This window comes from Ostrinia nubilalis, chromosome 10, assembly GCF_963855985.1.
Source record: "Ostrinia nubilalis chromosome 10, ilOstNubi1.1, whole genome shotgun sequence".
Taxonomy (NCBI): domain Eukaryota; kingdom Metazoa; phylum Arthropoda; class Insecta; order Lepidoptera; family Crambidae; genus Ostrinia; species Ostrinia nubilalis.
Window position 1 is genome coordinate 5540543 of NC_087097.1, and position 24970 is coordinate 5565512.

General features: G+C 36.9%; 1 protein-coding gene across 7 annotated transcripts in view; it reads left to right on the forward strand.

The window, feature by feature from the left end:
- Positions 1-24970, forward strand: part of LOC135075734 (putative polypeptide N-acetylgalactosaminyltransferase 9) — a 246261-nt gene that overhangs the window by 32309 nt on the left and 188982 nt on the right. For 4 of the 7 annotated variants that reach the window (XM_063970195.1, XM_063970194.1, XM_063970193.1 and 1 more), the window contains exon 1: positions 16253-16599. The exons of 1 other annotated variant lie outside the window; for it this stretch is intronic. The gene's annotated coding sequence lies outside the window, so the exon portion shown is untranslated. Of the gene's footprint in view, positions 1-16248; positions 16600-24970 lie in introns of those variants that run through there. 2 more of the 7 variants (XM_063970199.1, XM_063970200.1) reach the window with 2 other exon arrangements.

The following is a 24970-nucleotide window of genomic DNA, read 5'->3' on the forward strand; positions in this document are numbered from 1 at the left end:
TTTAGAGTTCACTGCTTAGTCCCGTTGAGGTGTCAGTTCGAGTTACCTCCACGTGAAGACTGGGTTGTTACTGAATCCACTCTGACATGTCAGAAGGGAAATAGTAGCGCCTGTTGCGGTTCATCCTGGGCAACGTCAGACAGTGCTGCATTGAAATCTCATAATGGGATCTCAATGACGCGGTACCTGGCGGTCAAAGACTCGATACCCAATCTAAGGTGTTATCCGTACCGTGCCGAGAGATGCGTGGCTGAGGGGGAGCTCAGTCGCTAACGGTGGGCCCTCGATACCAGGCGACCTCGAGGTGTATATAGCCTTACTCCGGTTTGCGGGGCTCTGCTGGAGTGGACCTAATTTCCCTAGCTACTCGTGGGACCAACATGAATGCAACAGTTAGTATAATTTTGCTCCAACGTTTCAGCCAAAGTTGTCCACAGCTGGACAAAGGCGTCCCCAAGGATTTCTACAACGACCGGTCCTCTTATCCAGGTGCTTCCCGTGACCTTCACTTGATCGTCGGTCAACCGAGAAGAGGCTGAGCTGATAATTGCAATTAATTACAAACGCCAGCAATTTTGGTGTGTCCAATTATTTTTCCACGTAATAGGCATTTTACCCACAAATTAAATGTACGCTAAATAAACAGCTTTTGAATTTAAATTTTATAAATAGGACCTTTTATGAGCATTAATGTACGTCCCAATATAGTTTGCTCAACCACGAAAGTAACTCGGTCACTCGGTCACCTTTGTTTGAATTTGAATTTAAAAAGCAATTCAGCCTTAGAAATATCTATGTTATATTGGCTTAAAATTTCAAACCAAAGTCACATGAGTGCCTCAGTACAGGATGAAGACATAAAACCCCAGCAAAACCGATAGAAGTCCCGATACAAAAGGTGTAAGTTGCTGACCTAGTTTGCAGCAGAATATCCGACGCTGGAACTATTCCTCAGACACCGGAGCGGTCTGCCGAAGCCAACTTCGATCAGAAAACTAGCGCGAATATTGTTAGAACTATTCCTCTATTCCTGTACAAGCGTAACGGATTAGAAGTTTAGATTTTACTTGGAAAATGATTAATAACCAAGTGAGATAGATTTTTGTACAACTTTCTTGAAGGACAGACTAGTGCCGGCTTCAATAAGGACGATCACGAAAGCATATTATATGAGATTGTCATAGATCATATGAATAAAGTACATTTTAGTACCTTATGGCATAATAAGGGTGCCTTTGCAGCAGAATATCCGACGCTGAAACTTTTCCTCAAACACCGGAGCGGTCTCCCGAAGCCAACTTTGATCAGAAAACTAGCGCGAATATTGTTAGAACTATCCCTCTATTCCTATACAAGCGTAACGGATTAGAAGTTTAGATTTTACTTGGAAAATGATTAATAAGCAACTGAGATAGATTTTTGTACAACTTTCTTGAAGGACAGACTAGTGCCGGCTTCAATAAGGACGATCACGAAAGCATAATATTATTATAAGAGATTGTCATAATATGTCATATGATTAAAGTACATTAGTACCTTACAGCATAATAAAAGTGTCTTTGTAGCAGAATATCCGACGCTGGAACTATTCCCCAGACACCGGAGCGGTCTGCCGAAGCCAACTTTGATCAGAAAACTAGCGCGAATATTGTTAGAACTATTCCTCTATTCCTGTACAAGCGTAACGGATTAGAAGTTTAGGTTTTACTTGGAGGTTAATGAGCAAGTCAATATAGAATCGATTGGCGGCTTCATTAGCAGACCACGAAAGCTTATGTATTGTTATCTGAATTAAGTACCTTGTACCTAAAATACAGAAACACGGGTCTCGAAGTCATTTTTTATAGTACTCACGGCTTGAGGGCGAGACCCGTGTTTCTCTATTTTAGTTGAAATGGAACGCGAAAGTTTGTTAATTATGATGTGTTCCTAGATAACATAAAATAAAAGCCCAAGGCGATAAGCCTTGGGCTTTTGAATTATTTTTTGTGACATTTGAACCCAAAAAAAGGCTTTAGGTCTGGAGCATAAATCTCTAGAGGTTGGCCGGCGCATATTTTATGTCCAAATCTCAAAATCGAACTAAGTAACAGTCTGACGCCCGTATTCACAAACATTACCATGAGGTCTCACAGTGCGCGTGGACGCGCAGGGTGACACACGAATCAATCACAGACCTCTATTCAACTCTGTGCATTCGATTTGCTGCTTCACTTAAGCAAGCATCGTTTGTGAATAATTTCTTGTGCAGTTGGTTAGAGATTTGGCGTCATTTGATCTCAAAATTTAGATCCACTTATTCTATAGACAATAATGAGATTATTGCAATATTAGGCTTTGTTGCCGAGCAGATTAATGTAAGAAGTGGGCTACAATGGCTCAATTGATCGGAGTTTCGCACGATGTTGCCGAGTTATGACCTGCTTAAAGCGTGCGTTTTTATAAACATTATTTATAGGGTACGTGTATATGCGCCAAATTGACGCTATAATAGACAGACGGCATCAGAATTTTAAATAATGTTTTGCACGAAATGCATCATCATCATCATAATTCGCGCCTTGCTGCTACCTTTATCGGGTCGTCGATCCACCTTGTGGGTGGACGTCCCACACTGCGTTTTCCGTGGCCTCCACCCCAGAACCTTGCTGCCCCATCAGCCGTCAGTTCTGCGTACTGTGCCCTGCCCGACCTGCATCAACTTCCCTTGACCTGTACAAAAGGTTGCTGTGCTTGTCTGTACGTGGCTTCCTCCTTGCTGGATGCAGGCCGTTCTAGAGATCATAGGGAGAGGCCTATATTCAGTAGCGGCTTGAACGATGATGATGATGAATCAACTGGATTTTTATGCTACTACTAGCTTTTGCTCTTAGTCTCGCAATCCCTATTTAAAATTCACATAAAATCTAGGTGTAAATACAGATAGACACAGTAACTTTCAGATTTTAGTCATGGATTGACAAGTACGGGTTATACAATGAGCACCCACCGTACTTTTTTCCAGAAGATAGAAATGTAGACGTAATGTAAGTAGTTAATTTACTGAATGGAATTTAAACCCACGAAAGTGTTTTGTTCGGAGCATTAAAAATTACAATCCAATTTACGATGCAATTCACCCACTGGTACTTCGGCTCATGAATATATACGCCAAGCTTTTAATACGGGAGCAACATTGAAATTGCAAAAGTTTTTTACCTTATGACCGTGGTAGAGCATGTCCCTGGGTAAAATGAAAATGATATTATTACATACAGGGTGAATTAGGAATGAAATGCGCGTGGGTGGTCTAATTTGAAACTGTTAGTCAAAAATTTGATTACGTCAATAATAACTCTTTCATTTACAAAAAATACTTACTTACATATTAAAATATTTTCTTCTTCTTTTCAACCTAAAGTCCTTCTCTGGTGAAAATATACCTTCAAAGATTTTTACCTTCCCAGGTCTTCCCCCAACCCTCACAGGTCGCCCGTCCATACGTGCTTAAGTTACGTCTTCCAGTGTGTGGTCGCCATTTGAGAATGTTTCTGTCCCAATAACCATCCCCTTTAATTAAGAGCTATGTTATTATTAGTATTTATCAAATACTTATAGGATCTTTGAAATGTTTCTGTAGCTCAGACTTTCCACGCATATACAACATCATCCTGTATACTCAGCATAAAATCACTTTAATTAGCAGACATCGATACGCCTCTGTCGCTAATTATCCTCCTCCCACCCCCTTGAAAGGTAAGTAAAGGCAGTCGCCCACTAAAAAGAAAAAGTATCGCGTCCGATACACCTTCTAATAGTCCTTTGAGCTTCCTTCCCTTTTCAGTCTTTCAGTCTGCAGCGGAATTAATACTGTAATCGTATAAAGTATCCTTCATTCGTATCACTTTTGCAAATACCCATTGGAAAGTAATTAGTACGATGCAGACTCGTGTATTTTAGTTGTGAATGCAAGTGTAGGTTAATTAAAAAGCTCATTTAAATCGGGAATTAATTTTCTGTAAGGATAGAAAGGGATGATGATAACTAAACTTTACATGAACCCACATTGCAACATTTTATTTTTTTGAAAGAATATTAATTTGTATTGCACAGATTATTAAGGCTAAAAAAAATATGCTTCTGTTACGTTTGGCTTCACCACAGTAATCAAGCGGCGGCGGGGTTTGACTCTGCATTCCTTGGTTCTTGAGTCAGCCGGTTTTCACTGTTTGGCTATTAAATAAAATAAAAAATAAAAATCATTTATTTTCAGACAAAAGTAGTCCATAGTTTGGTTAGTAACAATTTGATCTTAGAGACTATGTCAGTAGAGTTAGTAACAATGTCGTCGCTTTATTATGTTGTCGCTTTATATTTTTTATATTTATGACAATGCGAATTGTTAGTACTTAACAACAATATTTATAATGAAACAAGTTACAACTATATTTCATTTGATTTAAAGCTACTAAGGTTTCAGATGTCTATTTCATTTCTGTATACGTTTCGCCTAAAATTCCAGGTTGGAAGTATAAAAGGCAAATCAAGATCGCTGCTATGGAATCACACAATCGCCCTTGATTCAGCATTTAATGAACGGTTGAGACAATAAGATCCTATTTACCCTGGCAAGGGGCTATAGAGCACTCTTATACCACCCTAATGATGATGATGCCCTGGTAACTCGAGAGGATAAGGGAAAAAGTTCGCTAGATGGGAAAAGATAAAGATCATTATTGATTAACGTCAATGGAACGATGTAGTCTTGCATTAAAAGGTGTACTATACCTAATAGTATTTTTGCACTTTTTGATTTAAAATTTACATAATTATAAGAGCTAAGGTCTTCCATTAACAAAACGAAAAGTATCGCAAGAAAATACCTACGTTCATAAAAGATATAAATTACTCGTATATCGTGCTAGTTTATTATTTTGACTTGAGAAAACAGCTCATTAAAAATATGGTTGCACATTATTTGTAAGGAACGTTTAATCTCACATAAATCTTAGTTTAAAATTTTCATACCCTTTATCGTTGTTTATCACGCGAGGCCCTTAAAGGCTTTCAAGCCGTAATCAATTAACTTTAGAACCAAAACACTTTGATGTTATTCAAAGCAAACAATTAATTTCCATTCGTCGCGACAATGTTAATTACTCAAAAAACCATAACCAGAATGGGTCTCGGAACTTTTGTCGGTGGACGGTGACGTAGAGGCATAGACAAGATAGAGCTATCGACTCCCCATAAATATTATAAATAGGCCTGTTCTAGAGTTTGGTTTCTTTTAACTTATTATTACTGTATGTACCTTTGTTTGTCACCTGTCATCCGCTTTGCAAATAAGGGAAGTCGAACCTTAGGTCCAATGGCAGTTTAACTTTCCTCCGGGACAAACTTGACCTTCAATTGGTGGTCAAGCTGTAGATCCTGGCTCCACAGGAGTTGCAGCTGTGGGAACGAGAGGTGGGAATAGTCCCGTTGTTTGGAAGCTAGCAGCAAACTTGTTTAAAAGTTTTTTTTGAGAAGGGACTGCCCCCAACCCATCTGGCCGGCGTGGAGAGAGTAGAACAAGTACTCCATTTGCGTCTGGTAAATAAGAGACCGGTCATTTTTCGCAGTGGAGACTAAATGACCCAATGATCATGATGATGATGAGCCTAAGGCGGGAATTGAACCCGTCGTGGGTTCAATTCTCGCCTTAGGCAGTTCGATTTTTTCAAGTTATTTATAATGTTCAAATGGCAATGCCAGATTTTGTATGGAAGGTGGCGCAAGTTTTGTAAGAAATTGCAACAAAATATTGCTCTATTTTTTTATTGCGCTGATTCTGCTCCACACTGATGTCTGGAGCCTTTAATGAATGGTATTGTTTGTTTACGCATACAATGTCACTATTTTGTTGCAATTTCTTACAAAACTTGCGCGCAAAAAGCAAATCTAGTATGTAAAATCATCAAACTTCTAATGCTCGTAACTCAGTTCAGACTGAGTTTAGAGATATACATGTATTATAGTAAGTTTGGTATATTACACTATTTTGTAATCAAAAAATAAGGTTTAGTCGATGGCCGCGCGAAAAAAAGACGCCAATTTCCTGGCATTGTCTTTATCTTTGTTTTGAATACAGCCAAATAAAGCGGCATCTATTTGGTAAGCTGTCTATATGCGTAAAATTTTCACAGCTTGAACATAACACCATTGCGTTGTGAATAATTTATCTGTTTTATTCATTACTCTAGTACCCTTTTGCTGGGTAGGCGCGAACTTCCAAACTTTCATTGTTTACACCGGCCTCTTTGGAAATTCCTTGCAATCGTTTCTCGCGAGCTTAGGGCTGAATACATCACTAAAAAATTTCATTGAAAAATACATATTTCATTGAAAATGTATCTTTAATTTCAAGTCATAAATTTTAGTTTAGAATTTTTTATTTTTTTTTGCGGTCAGATTCCGAGAATTCTCCAATCAATTGAAAATTAGCAACTTTACTTCAAGATCAGACCTGGTGAGCAGTCAACGACTATGTTCGTAGTCCTTAATTTTATTATGCAATAGATAACTACGTAAATGGAACAATAGTGGCTTCAGTAAATAAAAAATTCACAGAGGTTTACTTATTTATAGCATTCCGATTTTCCACTTAAACACTCATCAATCAAATTGAACTATTTTTTATTTATTAAAAAACGGGAAGTAACCTTCAGTGTACGTACACCCCTACCTGTTTTACCGATCTCCCTTCTCTCTCCAACTCGTGATTGCTCATCCGAAGGCGGGTTCCTTCCTGCCTTTTATTGGATTGATATCGCACTGTTATTTTTCTCTGTTTAGAAAATTGGTCGCGTTTATTTTTTCAGGCGCCGCCACTCGTTCGAATAAGCTACACTCGGCGTCAAAAAATCGCACCCGCGACAAAAACTTGAAAGATTTCCCTCTAACACAAACATGGTGTTACATCAATATTGGTGTCATTTGAAAGCTTAACGAAAAGCACATTTATTTTCTTAATAAAAAACACATTTATTTTCTTAATAAACGATTTAGAGCTAGAAATTATTTTGACTTGAAAAAATCTAATATTTCTCCTCACAAAGTTAGGTAGGCCAAATTATGTGCTCATAAAAGCAAAGAATGATCTCAAGTGTTCTCTTTATCAGTTCAACAGCGATTAATCCCAATTTAACCGTTTTAAACCATAAAAGTTGGCGTAAGCGTAATTACCTGTAGCTGTAAACAGAAACCTTGCATTTGCATTTTTGGGGTACCAACCATTCCTTTAATAAAATGAAGTTTAGAACTGGGCTTTTAAATGATATTATCAGTATTGGTGGAAAACTGGGGATTATATGCTTTAAAGTTTCTGTCGCAGGAGGTGCGATTTTTTGGCGCCGAGTGTATTTCGTTTTGTTCGTTATGATTGGAAATTGTTTTGATACTATCAATTCTCCTTTTTATTGTTTGCGAAGGTAAAAGAATACAATAGTTACTAGGTTATGCTTTGTGTGGGGCAGATTGTGTTACTTTATATTTTGAACCGTTTAAGTGCCTAAGTTTTTATTTACCACGATATGTTGCGTAGGTACCTACCTTGGATTAATAAAACTGACGTACACAATGAATATAATAATGAGTGTTTCCATTTAATTTTATTTCAGTTTTCCTGAACAAGTTAAGTATAAAATTGTTTAAAAAAAAGAAGATTAAAAAACTAAAATTTTACCCTTTTATCTTCTTAACCGCTTCAAAAGTATAAATAAATTCAGAGCTTCAATATTCATCAAACAATGAAAATGTTATCATAAAGCCAGAATAATCCGATTCAAACTGAATATTCAGCATTTTAAAGGAATTAAGTGAATTTATTGACAACGAATCTAGTTGCTGATGGACTGCCGATTTGTGTGAAACGTTAAAATCAATTTATCAAAGAATTGCTTTAAATAATAATTTGTCACTGTTTATATCAAATCGCGAACACTTTTCAAGAAATCATATCGATTGAATTTTTTGACATTATTCTGTGTTAATTAATGCATTTAATCACCAAGAAATTAATAACGTATTAGATATTATTATTTAATTTCATTTCATTATACTCGCTCACTTTTTTGTTTTATATTTTTTTTGTTAATAATATTTCTTAGTTGAATTTTGTTTAGTCTTTCAATAAAAACAAGCAAACTTATCGTCTGTTTCGTTTTCATCAGCCAAAACAAATATGTTTAGCACTTTTTCTTACTGGCAAGCGTAAATAACAAAACAAGTCGGTCTCACCTGCGTCCCGGCAAAAACTAAGCGCCGTGATTTTATTAATTAGCGAAACATAGTTTGCGGCGAACACCCTGGATTTAGGGTGGCTAGAAGTTTCGAAAAAAGTAGGAATTTATGGAACTCGATTTTTTTGGTTAAGTGCCCTGGAGCCCATCGCTTTAATGGCGTCGGAACACTTCTGTTCTGATGCCAAACATCGTTTTATAACATCATACCTATCAACCTGCTGTGAGAAGGAAATTGAGTACCCATATTGCGCTGATATTTAGTGGCTGATCCACGGAATAATAACTGTGCGTGTCATTTAAAATGTTTTTTTTTTTAATTCAATTAAAATAAGAGAAATAGACAAAAATTTATTGGTCCCCATAAAAATAAGAGTGGTGATATTATTAAATGTTTTAGCATTAATAAAAATTACTTGATAATAATTTATTACATTATCCTCGTTGTTTATTACCTACTTGCTAGGAAGTTCAGGCGTTAAAACATCATATTAAACATTGCGGCATCGTTTTTGGCTATGTCCTAAAATATCAGCGGTAACCAAAATAGATACTCACCCTATTAACAAGTAGCGTAAAGTTTGCAAACTTCCAAGTTCCTTGCCGTTTCAAGTTCGTCAGAATACCTCCATTATTATGAAACCTCACCAACAACTCTGGATGTACATTTCAAATAAAGTGTAATACCCTAAAATATGAAGCTTGTATCTATTTATTATTACATTTGTTATTAATTTTCCTTATTATTATTTTATTTCGGTTCTTTCTGTTGTCTGTGCACTAACTAAAATGTCACGTGTCTTCGTTTATTATTCCTCTTTTTCTTTTTTATTTGGCTAGGTACCTACTTTTATAATTGGTCATTTTCTTTTTATAGCACAATCGAGCTCTTACACAGGTTTGGCCAGTGTCAAGTACATAAAAAATACCATAATATGGTATTCTTATAGTAATAAGAGAGTAGGTACGCCGTTGAACGGTAAAATGTAAAAAGCTATCGATATGTAGAGTCAAATTAGTTCATTGTTTTAGTTGCAATCGAGAACATAGTCGTATTCAAAATATATTGTATTGTATATTAATTTGTTTTAGTCATCAAAATACCATTAATAAGGTAGAAATAATAATAAGGTACGAAGATTAATCGAAATTATTCCAGTTACTTAGTCGTCACTTACTTGGATAAGTGGAATATCCCAAATAATGGAAATAAGCATTTAATGAATTCTGAGAATAGTGATCTCATGAATCTGCAAGGAATTAATAATAATGTTATTCGTAGGTAAGCTCTTAATGCCTAAGGTTTTAGTAATATTCCCTAGCAACTAAGAGTATGATGTTAAATTAATATTATCTAAATATTTATAACTCAAAGGTTTCTGACTGACATACTGATCTGTCAACACACAGCCCAAACCACTGGACGGATCGGGCTGAAATTTGGCATGCAGGTAGATGTTATGACGTAGGCATCCGCTAAGAAAGGATTTTACGAAACTCCACCCCTAAAGAGTTAAAACGGGATCCACGCGTACGAAGTCGCGAGCGGCCGCTAGTTTTAACATAAACAATAAAACTACGAACTTGAATTAAATAGGCTGTAAGAGCGTAAATACTGATGTGTGCTCAGTGTGTTACATACGAATGTAACCATGTAAAGGTAACATGTTTTACTTGGCAAAAGTTGAATAAGTGACCTTGATATTTTGATTTTATTTTGAAGGTTGCTGGGAACTCGTATGTACTTAAAAGTCATATATTTTGTTGCAAATAGGCTATAAAGCTATTTTACACGTCCTAGTACCTATAACTTATCCCTATCACTGCTTCCGAATAATTTGATAAATTTTGGCGAATCTTGCGCCTAATAGGTGTCCCTTATCATTAGCTTGCTTAGGTAGCGCTCGAAATAAATCTATTCTATCAAATAAACTACTTCTTCTCCACCCCTAACAGTGACAATCATCGGCATCCTTATCTTTACACAAACTTCTTATCAGATGAAACACCTAAACAGAGCATGACTCGCTAAATCCTTTGTTATCTCACACCGAATTACAAGCGAGATGACTGGTCCAAACAATGGCCGAAAAAATCAATCGTCCGGTTACTGACCTAAGGCAAAGATCTCTCCGGGAGACAATGTATAATGCAGTTACACACCAAACCCGCTGAACCGCCGATATAAGTCGTCGACTCAAAAGTCGATATTATTTTGAAGTAAAGCCGCCGACACCAAGCCCCCGTGCTTGGTGTGTAGAGTCCTTAAGAGGCTATGCAAACTAAAAAACTTTTATGTCTTATGTCACATAATAGTCACCAATTTTTATCCAGTTATTTAGTTATTTCCACTTACTCACGCACGCTTTTGTTTCTTGTCGCATACTAATCACCAGCCGGGATGGATATTTTATTTTCAAGTTCAACATGAAATTGGCTACTCCCCGAGCGGACGTTGACTTTTTGTGTCCAGCAGAACACTTTTTAATCAAAGACGATTATATTGTGCTTCCACTTGACACATACTTGTCTCCGATTAAAAAGTTTTCGGTATCGGTTAACGACAGCCAAAAGTCGTCAGCGGACCACAAGAAACATAGCAAATCTTATTGTATATGATTTGCTATGTTGATAGTCGCCGTTAAGACTTAGTTTGCCTATGATTGTGTCCAGTGTCAGCAACAAAAAGTGCCCACGTTTGCGCTCTTCTAAAAGTTGTAAGTAAAAGTAATGAGAACCACTGGCAAAGCAGTGTTTATTGTATATCGAATGATATCAACGCGATCAGAAACAGTAAAGTCTGAAAATTAGTTGGCTGCGACGCTAGACTTTCGAGAATTCGTTCTTATTGACTTTTTCGTCGTGGCTTTTTCGCTTTAGAAGTCTGAATTACTGTGTTAGATTCGTTTGCTTTTGCCATTTGACTTAAAAAGTTAGATTACATTTTCTATTTGGTACATAGGTACCTACTCAAAACCTCTTTGATTTGATTATTAGGCTTTCACTACTTATTTATTTGTCAAGTTTAAGATATTTATCATCTCAAAAGATTACAATAATCACAAAGAAAATACAATTTAACAAAAATATTAATTACGTAAACGCGCGAACACAAAAGTGGGTACATATTATAAAAACATTCACACACCAAACATTCAACTGCTGATCGAGTTCGACGCAGGCGCTAAGGCCGCGGATACATTAACTCATTTACGCAACAAAATCAATTCAAGTTCAAGTCAAAATATGAAAATTTCTAACTTTCTAGCTTTTCTTGTTAGCTTATTTTTTACACTTTGTGTATTTAAGACATCTTAACAAACTTTGTATCTATCTGTACATACAATGTAGAGACACACTATCTCATCTCAGACAGATAGTCGGTTCATCTCATTACAGCTTTTATCCGACGGCCGCTGAGTGATCGTTGAGCTAGGTCAGTAACCGGTGAATGGATTCATGAATTGATAAAGTATGTAGTCTATTTGTGTCTAATAGTACAGTGGTGTGAGGCCCTTAATATAAATAGGCTGATTGAAATTGTAGTAAAGGCACATTCAGATTTATCCATGAATACGCAAACATATTTTTACAAATTGCAGTAAAGACTCAATTTTAGTGAGTCAATTTCGATATTGCTGTAAGAAGCAATCTTTGTAAAATAGTTCTGTTCAATATAGAAATCACGCTGTTTACCTACTGACACAATAATTAATTTATAGGTTGCAATAAAAAATCTGCCAACTGTGACATCAATTTACTAAATTAAGCAGAGTATATGCTATGACGATATTTTAGTTGTTTATTATTGTGTTTTGGTTATAAGAACTATTGTAACCATATTCTTTGAAATAAACTATTCTTTTCTATTCCGTTTGAGCGTATTTAACTCTAAGCTTTTTCATTTAAAAACTTTCTTGATTTTGTGAGTAAGAGTTTGATTTCCGCGCTTACATCGCCCAGCACTGGTCCATTACAATGGTTAATAACGGATAACACATACGAGTATACTCAACAGTTCTACTAGAAAACTCTGTCTCCGCCTATCTCATTCATATGCTCATCATTGCTGTAAAATGTGTCTCCTACGGAATTCGAAGCTACGATTGCACGATTACAAAGTCTGTTAGCCAATCCACCAAGCCGCCTTACACTTTATCGCCTGTGTTCACAAACGATGCTTGCTTAAGTGAAGCAGCAAATCGAACGCATAGCGTTGAATAGAGCTCTGTGATTGGTTCGTGTGTCACCCTGTGCGTCCACGCGCACTGTGAGATCTCATAGTAATGTTTGTGAATACGTAACTATCAGCACATTTTGTAACCGGTATTCGGAAGGGCCGCTGTCAGCGGGTCAAATGCTGACCTGAGCCAACGAACGTAAATGATAATAATATGGTAATTGTATTACATTACCTCGGCCGATAGACAATTTTAGCTGTAAAATACCTAAACTATGTAAAACTAGCTTTTGCCCGCGACTTCACCCGCGTGAAATTTAGTCTGTCTTGAGCGTTCATGATTTGCCAGTCTGTCTGTTTGAATATTATTTAATGTCACAGAAAAAACAACTAAGCAAATACATTTTTAATTTTCGTGAGTAGTCCTAAATACTTGCTGAATTATTCATCATCATCATCATCTCAGCCATAGGACGTCCACTGCTGAACATAGGCCTCCCCCAATGCTTTCCATGTTGCCCGGTTGGTAGCGGCCTACGTCCAGCGCCTTCCTTTATGATGTCGTCGGTCCACCTTGTGAGTGGACGTCCAACGCTGCATTTTCCGGTACGCGGCCTCCAATCCAGAACCTTGCTGCCCCATCGGGCGTCAGTTGTGCGTGCTATGTGCCCTGCCCATTGCCACTTTAGCTTGCTAATTCGTCGGGCTATGTTAGCGACTTTAGTTCGTTTACGGATCTCCTCATTTCTGATTCGATCTCGTGAAGAAACATCGAGCATAGCCGTCTCCATAGCACGCTGAATTATTATCGCCGAGAAATAATAACTTTTAGTCAAAAAATCGATAATGAGCCTCCCAACACATTATTTAATATTAAAATAAGTTTTTATGTGCCTGTTGCACTCGGATTAAAACATTGAACTCGTAACGTTTCGTTCCCTCCGTCCTTGTTTTAAATGGAACATTAAGGAGAGTGCACACTTACATTAAAAAGTCCAAGTTCAGGCTAAAGTGCAATTACGTTCGATTTTTTTATGTTTTGGGTAAAAAAAAAATTAAGCTTTTAACAGGTAATATCTCGTTTTATTTTAGGCTCTAGTATATTACCCAAGAAGTTTTTAATTGTATTTCACGAAATAAATTATACTTATTCAATAATTATAATCATTAGGATCGTATAGAAATAATGATTTGATGCAGTTCTAACAATTTTAATCATTCATCGAAATATATTACTAACACTTTCTATGATTATTTATGTAATAATAATTCTAACGTTTCCTATACGCAATTGCGGTTTAAATTATACCGAATTTTTATTTATAATAATAACTCGGAACTCGGTAACTATTCATGTAGAACCACATTTAATTTTAATCTCAAATAAAAAACTAAGAGCATTCTTGAGCAGTATGTACAAATTAATGATACATCAAGTTAAGCACTGTGGAATCTTGTGTAACTGTATTATGTACTATTAAGCAACAAACATTTTTAATTTGATGTGAGGACATAATCTTCCAATAAAGATTATTAAAAAGAGTTACTTAGTTTAAAATTTCCACTATGGTACCCAACCACACAATCCGCGCGCGTACCCGTGTGGTTGGGTACCTACCTACACTACTTGTGCCGGCGTTACTAAGCTGAAATTTTAAGCTAAGCAATTTTATTTTTCTAATTATGGATTTCCGCAAAGTAACGCCTGATACTATTAATTAATCTTCCAATAACAAAAGTTTAAATAAAAATGTTACCAGTGTGAACGCGCCCTTACCAATGCGAGTGCAGACCACTTGATAAGGGAAGTGCCCGTGTGATAACGCTCACACGCGAGCGTGCTGTAATCGCTTTTAACTTTAAGCTTGCATGTGTTTTGTGTTCTATCGAGTACGGATGGAATTGTAAACAGCTTTCTTTGGAATTTAAGAAAGTCTTATTTTTAGAATTTAGTGTGAGTATTTTTTATGCATAACAGGGAAGATATTTGACCACAAGCGCACCTGATGTTAAGTGGGATGCAGCCTAGGATGGTACTATCTGACATGTAAGTGCCTAATCACTCTCGCCTTGAAAAGGCCCGGTTTATAGTCTTCGGGAAAGACAGCAACAGGCAACGAATTCCAGTCCCTAGCTGTTCGCATTATAAAAGAGTAATCGAAACGCTTAGTGCGAGTTCAAAGTCTATATTTAGCTTTTTGAACTGCTCATGAAATTAGCTTTCAATTAAATTACTTTTTAATTGTAAATAAAACATAATATTTGTGAATATTCGTAAAATATAATAGGCTACTGTTATAATGCAGATTTTGATACGAGAAGGTATGCACTTTCTCTCATGTGAATCATCTTTTCAGAATTTCCAGCTCAATTTTATAAGCGTAAATTACTACTTATGTGAAAAGTATTACACGCGTTTTAAAAAAAAAGCCAATTACGAGTTGTAATTTGTGGTAATTGTGGTTTACATTGAAATTATATAACTCTTTCGATACCTAATTCATTACGTCATTATTGTTGCTCTTCATTATGTATTTCTATTTATTGAAATCATGTTACTAGGTTTAATATCCATTATAATGATGTACTTGTGAGACAGATGACATTTATAATTATCCTGTGGGTCTAACAAACAAAGTGCACATTATAATCGCAAACCAGTCGAAAAACAGTCGAAAGGCCTTCGATTCGATCAAAAAGTGCAACTTGTTTAGGGGGGCTGATAATACATTTTATGTTTGAGCTGGGTTTGACATACATTTTTACCAAATTCTATAAAAAGTATCCTAAACAATTTCCTAGAAAATCTTTGATACTGTTTGCTCGTTACATAGCCCGTTTGATAAGGACATTGTTTGAATGATACCTATCAGTTTACAAACGCTGTAGTCACTTTCAGTTTCATGTTTGTGTAACGGATAGTGATATCTCGTTGTGTTTAGTCCGTTATATTGATGTAGACTGGATTTACCCAGGATGATATTTTACTTAACATCTTTGAAAACAATGTCATTTTACTTAAATAACTATTGAGATATTCTGCTATTAGCAGATAATTAGTAAGATATTACTTACTATTTATTTATATTTCTATAGATACCCGTATAAGACTATTTTTACACAGGTACCTATTTTGTGAGAAAAATAACATCTTTTACACTAACTTCCATACAACAGTTTGTGGTACTACCACATACTGTTTGCCCGTGGCACAAAAATGACGGATAATAATGTAGTATTTTTCCTATGTCAATAAATACTTTGAGTAAAGCAAGAGCTGTTACCAAAAAACTAAATATAGTCTTGAGTAAGTGATACGGGTCACTTAATCATCTATTTTAATGTGGGGGGTAGGTAGGCCTCCCACTAAGTGGACCGACAATCTGGTGAAGGTCACGGGAAGCCCCTGGATGCGGGTAGCAAAAGTTGTGGAAATCCTTAAGGGAGGGCTATATCCAGCAATGGATGTCATTTGGCTGAAATAAACGAGCTACTTATAAAGCAAAACGAAATATGAGCATGAAGCAATTGGCTAAGATATAGTCAAATGTATTGATTTTGAATTATACATAAAATAATATGTCTACCCAAATTCCTTCCGCTCCTTATTACATTTTATGCTCATATCCGCTTATGTGATTAAGATTGCAACAATACAATTCTTATCGCTATCAATTTAACGTTACATCAAATAGCAAACATACATTAATCAGACAAATGACTCGACCATTCATATCGCTTACAACGTCCTTTGACGAGGCAAAATTATCAGCGTCACCAATAATGGAACGATAAGGCTTCATTAAAATGCGGGCCACATCTATTATTTCACGTTTTTCCGCCGCAAATTTTATCAAACGCGTCGAACGGAAGCGAGCCGATGCGCACATCTCGCCGCATCCCGTTTCTCTCCTCAGCCAATCGCCTCCGACCTCCGACCAACGGACCTCCATAGAACTCCCTCAGTCTCGAACTGGCGGCCGACCCGAGCAGACGTGCGCTCGGTCAGTGATCCAACTACTCGCGAGCTTTCGAATATCTTACCTGTGGATTGTCAGTGACATGTGCTCTTAAGAAACCTTTTGTGTGTGACCTCTGGATTCCCCCAAAAATCAATTTTCCCAACTCATCCTCAATCACACCAGGATATAAATCAAGGTTGGTGTTATATGCTTCGCGAATAATAATGCGATTGGATGCATTCGGAATGTCACTTGGCCGGTCATGTTAGAGCAATGCAAAGATGGTGTAAGTGGAGGAATTTTAAAATTGTGTACTGGACAAGTTCAACGACACGCGGGCCTTGGTTGATTATAGTTTGTTTTTTCTTGTTTGACCGGTGCGTAGCGTAGGTGTTTCTGCGCGGTCGATCGTTCCTGCTCACTATAATTAATTTACTTCCAATATACTGATGCGTTTATCCGATAGTGAATTTGCATTAACATCGCAACCATGATCGTTTAATGGTCTTGTTTTTGCATCAATTACACTGGAAGCTTGACTGTCAACAAACCCATTGAGAATCAAGTTGGTATTCGTATAAAGATCAATTTGCGCGTCTTCGTCGAAGTTTATTTCTTTTAAAATATAAATTTTACATTTCGGCTTTATTTAAGTGAATAACAGTTATTTTTACTGCTATAAAAACATGTTATCTAATTAACTCGAATTAGTGATAATTCATTACTTAATTGACTGGCAATTAATACGTTTCAAATATATGAACACTGCATTTCAACATAGACATGTAATGATAGAACACTCAAGTAAATTGAAAATTTATTTTGAAGTCGTCTGTAGCTGTACCGAAGTCACACATTTCCGTGTGTCAATATACTCTGAGTGGGTAACTGATTTACATATAACAGTTCCAACATACACAGCATATACATTTGCCTCTTTTTCTGTTTTTATGGTCTCCCATCATAGACATAGTATTCGCAGTCATAACTGGTTCTAGAAATGGTCATAGGTACGTACCTGTTAGTTCTTGTCGTTAGTTCTACATTTAGATAGATACTTAAATATAAAAACTTCATACATTTTAATGAGCAAAATTTTAAAACACTTGTCTGCAGCAGAATGCAAAAGGTTTGAACAACCTTGAAATACTGCTAATATTGAAGGATACAAAACAGAGAAGATGAGTGTCAATTTATTCGCTTCTTCAGCGATAACTTTTTTGAAGTAAACGGGATCAATTTCTAGTCATTGGATTATGGCTCATAGTTTCTGAATCATTAGACTACTTAGATCCCCTTTTAAAGGAATTATTGAATCATCACGTGTAAGAAATGATACCTGTCTTAAAACACTACATCACAATCAATTTTTTTAACAAACTACTAAATATTCGTCATATTGTCACTTTCTACAATAGAAAACATTACCTCAAATTACTGAATATCACTTTTAACGACAATCGTTCAAAACAATATCTGAATGCACTTATCAACAGGATGCAGTAATAACTGCACAAGGTTATCCCATTGTTGTGCATCCTCCAAATGCCTAATCTAACTTCAATTACATAGGAACCTCATACCAATTAGGTAACGTTGGTGTTTTGTTCATATTTTTGTGTTTTGTTCGTGCAATCGTGTCAAGGAGGCTATAACCATTGCTGTATGTATGTTTTTTGCCAGATACCGGTCTCGGTTAATAATATTTTACCTGGTACAGTCCAGCATGAAATCGGCGTTTCGTAGAATTGGCCAGAACTTTATAAGTGTAGTCAATTATCGCAGAGTAGTTATCGACGCGAAACACTTTGATGAAAGGGTTCTGATTTATCTCTTTATCAGAGGTATTTTAGGTAATGATATCATTATCAATATTACTCGTAACTGCACACACGAAAATTAAATATGGAGCAATTACTAAATTTAATATAGGTAGGTCAATGTTCTCTGAAAAAAGTATTTTTGGAATTTAGAAAAATATTTTGGAAAAATATACAATATAAAAGTCTTAGTGGTAAAAAAACGCATAGATGTTAATTTTACATGACATTATCCTAATGCAGAAATGAACTCTTGAAATTTTTTGAAGATATCGCTCAAGAGTACTTCTTGCTGACATGTAATTTGAACCAATCGCATTGAAGAACACTTGTCTAACTATTGTATCCTGACCATGTGGCTGGCCTACGTCAGAAAATGTGACTCACAGTTAGTGATCACTACGCAATCGGTTACAGTACAATCATAATGGGCTATTCTTATTGACATTTGCTTTATTTGTTTTGCTACTGAGACGCTAAATGGGTATACAGTTGTGCTAATCGAGTTCAACCTCAGATCATAGAAAGAGAATAGATATGAAGTCGCGCGTAACTACAACGAGAACCAGTGTCCCCACATTTCCCCCACCACAGCTCCCACACACACATTCAACTGTGTAAAAACAAAGCGACTGAGAGTCTACGACAACATGTGCAACCGGCTTAAAAGTGCTGTGATTGGCCAGAAGGCGTGCCTTATGGCCAATCAATGGCCGCGTGACGTGACGCACACTTTGAAAAAAGCAATTAGAGAGAAGAAAGATAAAATGGAGTCGATAAGATATCGATACTTTAAATCCTGGGGGCAAGGCTCGAAATTGGTTTAAAAAATGCTTGTATGAAAACCTTTTTATTATTATACGTTATTATTATGTTCTTTAACGATTTTTGCATAAAGGAGTCAGTTCCATTTTGTATGGACGAAAAACTCAGAATCAATTATTGGGACTAAATGAAGTTACCTTATATTAATTTACCCCAACCAAAGCTCAATGTCGTTATCGATGGAGTATAGAAGTTATAGACTGACAAAGTTTGTATGAAAAGTCATGGGTTAAGTAGGTACTTGCGATTTTTACCAGTATTTACAATATTGGTAATATATTATTATTTACTTTAATAATAATAACAGGATCACTGTAATTATTATTAACTACTATCGCGCATTAACTTTTTAATTATGGCGAAATTCGTACCGCCTATGTTTATAAAAAATAATGCCTATATTAGGCTTTCAACTAGCTCTTATAGTAATTACATAGTTGACAGTTACTAATCCCTTCTACTATTGTTATTGTTTTTGTAAAAACTTAAAAATCGCAAGCAACTCATGATTTTTTCATTCAAAATTAGAAAATAGAAAATAATGATTTACTTCTATTTATCGATAATAGGAAACCGTATTAGAACACGAGCCCTGCACTATGTTACGACCGGCACATGCGGCTGTACTGTGTTTTTTCACGCGTCAGTGGATATCGGAAGAAATAAAATACATTGCGCAGTAGTTACGCATGACATAAAGTGGTTGCTAACTAAATCGTCAATGTACAACGTGTTTGAATTTTTATCACCACTAATTTCGATATCGCAGTAAATGTCACGGCACTGAATTCGTTCGTAAAAATGTTTAGTTTTTTTTATTTATAAGCAAAATACCAATGGATTTGCAATACTTACATGTGGTAAATGACTTCATTGTTCCTGTAGTTCTTCGTTTCACTTATGTTATTGCACGTTACGACGCATTATCCAACAATATCGGAGAACATTTCCTCAGTACGACTGAATCGCGACTAACCTGGCGTCGCGGGCGATGTTCGTTTCTGGGCATATCGCGGAGACACGCGCCACGCCCCCGTTTCACATCTATTCCCTTCTATGATCTGAGAGTTCAACATTCGAGATGTTTGAACTCAACTCCACTCTTTGCTTTTAGTTTTACTGAAAACTAAATTCCTCTCCTATTGTGCTAAAAGATGTTATCATTTTAATGGACTTTCTCCAAATTGCACAGACTGTACGTATATTTTTAGTTTTGATGCAGATTTCATTAGTCTGTTCTTTCATTTAGCAGGTTATCATTTCCGATGTGTGAATTTTTGCTCATCTTTATTCATGAATAAAACAATCAAATTGATCAAGTTCAAAGAGAATCCGAGCACGCCATAGCAATGTCCTTGACGAGCCATAAGCCGAATGTGATTAGAGCCATCAAACGCAACGTGGCCCACCGGAAAGCTATTACGATATAATAAAGGCAAAGAATGTACTTTTATAGTCAAAACACGTGTATGAGGTTTTGATTATGGTACAAGTTTAACAGCTAAAACCATCGATTTACTTCTACAATAGAAAAAGCGTAAAGTTTTCTAGAAAAACAACGTTTTTGATCAAAATAAATCATCTGACCATAAAGGTTCTAATAAGAATAAAATGACCGTCTCTTTTCTTGTAAGTTGAAGGATGCAATCATAAATATCTGACCAGCGAAGTCTTGCAACCATGCTTGTATATACGAGAATTACTTATTTATCACCCGTAAATCAAAATTAAAACATAAAATTGGGAGCTCTACCTTACCGCGAAAGCGCTAACAAATACCCTAAAATTATGATACAAGAAGATACCCCAACTTTAAATTACTTCCATGATATTTTCAGTAGCACGCCTTTATGGCTCGCGACTTGATGAATATTAAAGTCATCTTGTTTTACGCCTCGAATATAAATTCGGCTTTAGCTACACACTCTTTGGCTTCCACCATCATCTCTATAACAATGCTCGGTTTAAACCCGGCTGCTTTGTTTAAGGGCAATCAAAATTATGCACGGCGGTATCATATTTTCTGTGACGTCAACAGCTTAGTTGTGCGCTCTTCGAATAGTGATAGGATCAAAAATACGATTGTCAAAGAAATTGATACTGTAGAGATTATAATTTTGGCATCGGGGAACATTAATCCTGAACCTTAGAATCTAGAGGGCTTTGCGATCACAATATTCCTAGATTTTGTGCTTGGGCTAAGTGCTATCAGCTTTAGTTCGGATTAGTCGACGCTTGTAATGTCTAACAATCACAATAATGGAATGAGCAATATTTGAAGGTTAGCAAAATTGCGGATCATCAAATTTTGTTACTTTTTAGACACATGAGTACAATTTTGTCATCGTTGAAAAGTTGATATCATTATGGGCATGTATGGGAGTGCGCACACTACGCCGATTCGATTTGGCCGATTCTTCATACAATTTAAAATCGGGCACAACTATTGGCCAACTAAAAATCAACGGTGTGTGCCTACACTGCCTACTCTTAATCGTATATAAATGGATCACATCAAGTGAAAAATCACTTAAATTCGGATTAGATCATTTAAGAGCCCACATCCCTAGCGTTCCATCCGCGTTCCATTCAAGAACAACTGGCGTGGCAATCTTAGCGCCGGTACCGAAATCCGAATGCGTGCGCTAAACAATGGTCGTAAAGGACAATGGGCAAAATGGTACCCGGCTCCAATAGATATGAGTCTAGTATCGTTTGAAAGGTCTTACCAAGATGAACAACTTTTACTATGACCACCAGCCTCAGATCTGGTTGTGTACGAAGATATACATACTTTTTTGCAGAATGGTACCCGGCTCCAATAGTTATGTTTGTAGTGTCATTTGAAAGGTCTTACCAAGACGAACAACATTTACTATGGCCACCAGCCTCAGATCTGGTTGCGTTCGAAGATAAAGATACTTTTTGTGTAACCTAAGTATCATACAGTATGAAGAGGGACGCGCTCGGGGCAGGGCACCGACGAGATGGTCGGACGCGGTGAGGAAGACGGTGGGCGGGAGTTTGCATCGTGCAGTCCACACAGCTTATGACCGCAGTCTGTGGAGGAACACTATCTGTGGTCGCGATCCTCATCAGTGAGGGACCGAGGAAGAAGAAGAAGAAGTATCATACGTGTCCATCGTATGGTACTTGGGTTATGCGAGGCAGGAAGGGTTTACTGCTCCAGCATCCTTCCTTAACTCTATAATTATTGATGGGGATAATTGTGAAATAAATATTTTTATTTAAAGAAGTACTACCCCCTTATTAATAAAAAGTTACACCTAGGAAGAACCTTGGATTAAAATGACATTTCCATACCAAATGACAATTTAAGCCAGAGTTCAACTAGGGTGTAACTTGTATTAATAAAGGGGTTAAACTTTATTACTTCTTAAGGGTTTTATTATGGGTTGCTAAAGCGAATAAACCCACAAGACCCAATAAGTACATCCAGAAGATGGACCGACGACCTCATAAAGGTAGCGGGAAGGCGCTGGATGCAGGCCGCCACCAACCGGCCATTGTGGAAATCATTGGGGGAGGCCTATGTTCAACTGGACGTCCTATGGCTAAAATGATCATGATGATGATGATGAAAGCGAATAAAGGGCTAATAGCTTGGGTAGTTCATCGTAGGTATAATCCTTTCCTTTTCAATGCTTCTTTTAGTTATATTAATATATTGTAGTCATAATACATACTCGTATACATGGATGATTGTGTTATACTTTCATTATAATACTTAGTGGAATTACTGCTTTCAAAACGTGAATTAGAACTGGCCCCATAGCAGACATTTTTCTACATCTAAAGGCCTTTTAAAATATATATTGGTTATGGCTATTGGAGCGGGTACCACTTTCCATACATTTGTGCCCATCATCCTTTACCGCAGCCAGGAATATTTCAAGTGCGATATAATTACGATTCATAAATATAATTTCTTACAGACTTTTTTATCGATACAAGAGCTCAACAGTTACCGTTAAATTTAAACTTATCAGACCATATGAAAATTCGGCTCGGAACGGATTAGATCATAACAGCCCACATCCCTAGCGTTCCATCCGCGTTCCATTCAGGAACAACTGGCGTGGCAATCTTAGCGCCGGGAACCGAATGCGTGCTAAACAATGGTCGTAAATTTCTCGCAGCCACCGTCTAGGTTCAGCGCATGGTCTTTGAAATTTACAAAGCCCCTCAAGGGATTACGTTTCGTGGGCGCCTTAAGGTGTTTGTATATTAGTTGGAGACATTTGCATGAATTCATACAACGTAGCTGTGGAGGAAATAATAAACGTAAAATCTTTTACAAGTTTTGTTTACTGATGGTGAACTGGTTGAGGGCTGTGAGCCTGTGATAAATTCTAAAGTAGCAAAACCTTAGGATTTGTTAATAAAATTTTAGAGATGTCACTTCTCAATACTGTTTGTATCATCATTGTCATTAGCATCATTAGCATGACGAAGTCCACCGATAAACATGGACCTCCCCCAATACACGTCATTGTACTTTTAGATAATAAATAAATTGTCTCCTTTCTCCCTCTTGCGAATGAAACTTCTAGTTTCAAACGTCAATCAAGGATTAATTGTTCCCACGTTTTCCGCTGCGCTGCTCCTAATCTGTCTAATTTAGCATCCAACTCTAATAGATGCATATTATAATTTAATTTAAACTTTCCCAGACAAGTGTACCCCTTTATGGAGCTATATCGGCACGCCGGGCGTCACATTGCGGAATATTGTTACCCTAATGAATACGACGGTTTAATTATACTGAGAGTACGAATAACGTCTTACGTGCTCCTGTGAGCTAAGGATGTGATGTGACGCCAGATTTTGTACAGTTGGGAAACTGTTAGAATTAAAATTCTTGATTGAAAATTTTTACAAAATTCTGAATGGTTCAGCGACCATTTATTCGTTTTTGTACACGTGTAAGACGTGTACGTGGAGTGTACATTTGTTAATGGTAGTAGAACTAATTGGGTAAAGTGAATTGAAACCATTACGTTCATGGATTGTTGGTTTTGTATTACGTCTGCTTACAGACGCTAGGTGTTTCCCTAACAATATATCTTTAGTTTAGTTCCTTGATGCTGCAAATGATTAGAGGTCTGACCCACAAGTTGACAAGTTTCTATCTGATTTATCAAATATAAGTACTTAAATGGAAACAATGCTTCCAAAGTTAAGTCCTGAATGATTTTTGCGAATATTCAGTCTAGATGTAGACGTTGTATTCCCATCTCTAAGCGCATACGATTATATGCCGAATCGTATTACAAGATACTTGCTGTAATTGGCTAAGCAAATTAAACCATTACATGCCAACTCAATCATTTTCTATTGTGTCTGTTTACGCGTACGCTTGAGTTTTCGAAACAAGTGAGCAATGGATTTCAAATTTAATCTTAGCGAAGAGGTAAACTCTTTAGGGCGCTTTCCCTCGGAATCCACTAATGCAAGGTCCCACAAAACTGGACTTGTGTGTTCACATGACAGTAACCCGTTTATTGCGGGTGTTTGCAAAAAATGTATGCAGGCGTCTGCTGATGGCAGTAGAACTAATGAGAATAAAGGGTTTTTACTGGACCAGTTTAATGGCAAAACCGAATTTGGAATTCGAACGGATCGGTTGTGGGACACTAAAAACGGGATGTTTGGGATACAAAACGGGATCATCCAAAACAGTATGTATCAGGCAAAAAACGGGATGTTTCCATGGGAAATAACCCTTATTCTGGTACACCCCCATCTCTACTCGCATACGGCGACGATTATACGCCGATCCGTGTTACACGATACTGGCTGTAATTGGGTAAGTGACGCAACGAGAGTTTTCTCGACGTGCGACTCGCGAGCAATTATACCAAGCTTCCGCAGCCGGAACGGCGCCGTGGGAACATCTGG